Genomic DNA, 4,943 nt, shown 5'->3' with positions numbered 1-4,943 from the left:
TGTTCAAGATGCTGGGAGGGCATCAGAGAGCTCTTTTGTTTGACCAGGACGCCGAAGTCTTGCAAGCATTGAATGGTCATCTGCGTGTCCTTCTGTTCCCATAAGCACACCACAGGATGGATAAGGACCTTCGTAAACACCCTCGGAGCCGAGGATAGGCCAAAGGGTAGTGCCCAGAACTGTACTCCCCAGGCAGGAGAGATTCTGCGATGGACCTCAAGGATTCCATGCGAAAGTGCTTGAGATCCACGTACCTGTTCAGGTATTTTAGATCTAGGATTGCTCTCCAGTCCCCATTCTTCTTGGGGACTGTAAAAAAGATGGAGTAGACTCTGGTCTGGCATTCTTCCAGAGAAACGCTTTCTATTGCCTGAATGCATAACAAGTGATCTATCGCAGACTTGGTTCTGGTCTTCTTTATTGGATTTCTGTGAACTGGGGAAACAACAAAATGCTGAGGAGGGATTGATAGAAACTCTATTTTGCAACCCTCTGTAACTATGTCCTTTGTCCATGCATCTGGACGGGAGGCAAGCTATTCCTGTCTGTAGAGAAGGAGACGTCCCCCCACAGGAGGCCTTAGACAGTCATGCCTTGGGGTTTTTGGGGTCCCCCCCGGTCTTGCCTGTTTCCAGGCTGTCTGGGATATCTGTTGTTGCTGTAGCCTCTGTGGCGAAAAGGCTGCTTGTTGCCCCTCCAGGAAGGCCTTCTATTTTCTTGCCTAAACCTGAAGGAAGAACTGTAGGGTCGCAAGGAAGAGGAGGAACTCGTAGCCCTCCTGTCTCCAGGCCGCACTGACTTGGGAAGGGCTTTTTTCTTATCACGAGTTTCCACTAGGATTTTGTGTAGTGAATCGCCAAACAATTTGTCCCTTTGGAAGGGGTAGGCTGAAACTATGGACTTGGACTGATAGTCCACTGGCCAAGCCCTCAACCAGACTACGCATCAGGCTACAGCTGCTGAAGCTATTGCTCTGGATGACATGACCATGGTGTCTAATGTGGCATCAGCAATACAAGAAATGGTCTTGAGCACCCTATTGGCCCCTTCCAGTAACCTGGGATTATTCTCAGGAAGCATTTGAATTAACCTGCGCATCCATATGATGTTTGCCTTAGAGATTGTGGACACTGCAGAAGAAGCCCTAATAGCCATAGCATTGGATTCATGAGCTTTTCTTAGGGCGAATTCAGCTCTTTTATCTAAATTGTTTTTCAGAGTACCATACCCGTCTTCTGAAAGGAGACCAGAAGATTGTAGGGCAGCCACAGAAGTGTCAACCACGGGAACCTGGAAAAGAGCTGAGGCAGAAGATATTAAGGGGTACAGTTTCTTAGTGGCCCTAGGGATGGGCTTGCTCATTAAAGATTTCTCCCACTCTACCTTAACTTTCCTTACGTAAAAATCTGGAAAGGGAAAGGCTGATTCTGCATAATCCTCAAGTGGAAAGAACTCATCGGTGATCTTTGAACCATCATCTGGTTCCTGTTGTCTGAGGGATTTATTCCCAGATCTCTGCAAGGCTTGAATTTTGAGTGCTGACAGAGTTTTTTGCAATAAATAAGGGAAATCTTCAGGATTAAAAAATCTGAATCTTTGAGAGTATGTCCTTTAGGGTTACCCTCCCCCTCATCCTCTGGGTTTGAGGAAAACTCTCCCTCCTCTTTCTCACTGCATGGAAGAGAGACATCATCGTCCTCATCAATGAGGGTATCAGGCATGTACTGCTCTCTAGGAAACTCTTTCTAAGCAGTCTTAGTTGACCAACTTCCCACTTTTCTCCATTTGTCAGGAGGGGGTGGGGAGGGGGAGGAGGAGGGTGATCTGGAGCGGCGTGGGTTGCTACCCCCTGACCCATAAAAATGGGCTATTTCCTCCATCATTGCCTGCCAGAAAAAGGCCATTGCTCTGGGAGAAATCGGGGGAGTGGCATCATCATCTACATTACCTGTCTGCAGGGGATCCTCTGCGTTGGATTCCTGGGCAAAGCTGGCTTGAATATGCCTGATCTCTTCCTCCCTGCTCTGACCGGAGTTCTTGGGGGGCTCAAGGTGCGGGTTGGAGCACTGCAGGCCATTCCTGTCTTTATGAGCAGAGTGGTGAATTTTCTCCAAAATGGCCACCACCAGCCGTGTGGGTTCCGTTTGCACGCGCGAGGACGTTTTGGTGTGCTTTGAGGTGCCGCCGCCTTTTCATGGCTTGGAGTGCTCTCCCGGCTCTGCTGCGGCTCCTTTTCTGGGGACATGGTCTTGTCTATCCTCTGCGGGCCCGCCGGCATCCGTCTCCTGAATGGAGAGGAAATCTTCTTCTCCGGCTCGAGTAGCCACTTTAAAAAAATTTGGCTGAGCCGTCCAGATAGATTGGTCCCTGTGGGATCATTCTCCCACAGACCGAGGTAGAAGAGAGAGAGAGAGATTTTTTTATATAGAGGTAAGAGAGAGAAGTAAAGAAGGAGTATTAGAAAATTATTTTTAGATAGTTGTAGCAAGGTTGGTGTTAGGCAGATCCAACACCTAGCTTCCTGAGGCAGGAAAAGAACTGAGCCAAGGGTGACTCCCACCAAAGGAAACAGGAAGAAGTTGAACTTAGTCCTGCCTCCCTGATGATGGATGGGAATCACCCACAAGATGGTCTCCACCTCAGAGGGAGAAGTAGTCTTTCTCCGCAGTGGGGACCAACACAGGTCATATCATTCTCCTCTCACCCTTTTGATCTGCACAACAATCCCATGTGATACCTTAGGCTTAAAGTCTGTGAGTTGTCCGAAATAACCCAGTCACTCAATGAAACTGCTGAGCAATCGGGTTAGAACGGATAAAAGGAAGTACTTCTTCACCCAAAGAGTGATTTAACACATGGAATTCACTGCCACAGGAGGTGGTGGCGGCTACAAGCATGGACGGCTTCAAGAGGGAATTAGATAAGCATATGGAGCAGAGGTCCATCGGTGGCTATTAGCCACAAAGTATAGATAGGACCTTTCAGGCTGGGGAAAGTGATGCACTGTATTCTTGGTGCTTGGTGGGGGCAACAGTGGGAGGGCTTCTAGTGTCCTGGCCCCAGTGATGGACCTCCTGGTGGCACCTGGTATTTTTGGCCACAGAGTGTTGGACTAGATGGGCCATTGGCTTGATCCAACATTGGCTTCTCTTATATTCTTATCAGCTTCCACAGCAAGAACCTGGGTCTGGCAGGCCTTGCACCAACTCAGCGAGGTATCATAACACAGAGTCGAGGTATAATAACACAGAGTCCACCATTTTCTCTAGGGGAACTGATCTCTGCCATCTGGAGAGCAGTTGTCATTCTGAGTGATCTACAGTCCTCACCTGGAGATTGGCAACAATGGTTCTCCAGGAGGAAAAGTACAGTCTTTCTCCACAGTGGGGACCAAAGCACCTTACACCATTCTCCTCTCCACCTTTGATCTGCACAACTACCCTGTGAGGTAGGTTAGGCTGAAAGTCTGTTACTGGTCCGAAATCACCCACTCAGCTTCCACAGTAATAACCTGGATCTGGCAGGCCCTGCTGTGAAGCACTAACTGCTACGCCACACTGACAGTCCTAGGGGGGCTGCTGCTGGTGACAGGAACAAGCAGCCAGGCCTCGTAAAGTCATGCCAGTCAGGTGTCATTAAGTCACCCAGAGGGCGCTGCCAGGCCTAGGGTAGCCAACTTCCAGGTGGGGCCTGAAGATCACCTGGTATCACAACTGAACTCCAGACAACAGATCTCTGTCCCCCTGGAGAAAATACCTGATTTGGATGATGGACTCTATGGGATTCTATTCACCTGAGGTCACTCCCCTCCCCAAACTCTGGCTTCTATTGACTCCACCACAAAATTTCCAGGAATTTCCCAACCTGGAGCTGTCAACCCTACTCAGCACTGGCTCCAATGAGTTCCCCACAAAGGCCAAAGTAGGCCTGGAAAGGGTCTCCTCCACCAACCTTTTTACTGACAGAACCAAGCTTGGTAACTTAGCAACAGCCACTGAGGGGGAAATTAGCCCAACAGCAGGAGGAGAAGGGAATGATATGATGGTTGCTGGCTCACCTTAGTAGCCAGCCAGACTTGGAGGAGCCAAGCAAGAGAAGCGACAGCAGTAGAAGCCTCTTCCTGAACAGGGAACAGTCGTTTCAGTAGCTAGCCAGATGCAGAAGCATCTTTGTCAGGTAAGACAGCTGTTTTGGCAGTTTATTCTGACAGGAAATAGTGGCTGGGGGCGGAGTGGGCAGCTAAGCTAATAGCACGCGAGTACTCTTGAGTGATGGTTGATGGGCCAATGGCTGATGGAGAGAGCTAGAAATGGCCAATACGTAGGGCAATTATATATATATAGGATGCTGTTTCTCTTAACTGTCAATAGCACTTTCCTCTAAATCTATATGATTCTTATTTTCTTGGTACTGCAGGCCTGTAATGTTTCTTTATTGTTTTCATGGTTAAATGGATCTGATGCACTTATATTTGTAAGGCACTCTGAAAATCTTTTGTTTGAGGGCATGGTTAAATCACTCACAGAGCCATTTTTCCCCATTTTGGTTTATGCCTACTGTTAATATGGAAGAATATTTGTTACTAACTCTTTTGTGATTTTAGTTTTTCTTCTTCCATCTGCTTTTATTTATCTATCTATCTATCTATATATATATCACAGAGAGACCTCCAAAACTGTGAATACTATATTCTTCAGAGCAGAGTGTGGTAGAAGAAGAAGAAGAAGAGATTGGATTTATACCCCGCCCTTCACTACCCAAGGGAGTCTCAGAGCGGCTTACAAACTCCTTTCCCTTCCCCTCCCCACAACAGACACCCTGTGAGGAGGGTGGGGCTCAGAGAACTCTGACACAAACTGCTCTTTTTCAAGGACAGCTGTGCCAGAGCTTGTGACTGACCCAAGGTCACTTCAGCAGGTGCAAGTGGAGGAGTGGGGAATCAA

At 48.1% G+C, this 4,943-nt stretch overlaps 1 protein-coding gene across 1 annotated transcript in view; it reads right to left on the bottom strand.

Annotated features, from left to right (window-relative positions):
* The window catches only part of NXPH2 (neurexophilin 2), a 59,775-nt gene that overhangs the window by 23,249 nt on the left and 31,583 nt on the right, over nt 1–4,943 (bottom strand). The window lies entirely within an intron of this gene.

Source organism: Gekko japonicus, unplaced genomic scaffold, assembly GCF_001447785.1.
Source record: "Gekko japonicus isolate JY-2015 unplaced genomic scaffold, Gekko_japonicus_V1.1 scaffold1723, whole genome shotgun sequence".
Classification (NCBI taxonomy): Eukaryota; Metazoa; Chordata; class Lepidosauria; order Squamata; family Gekkonidae; genus Gekko; species Gekko japonicus.
This window is presented reverse-complemented; position numbering and strand designations above follow the sequence as displayed.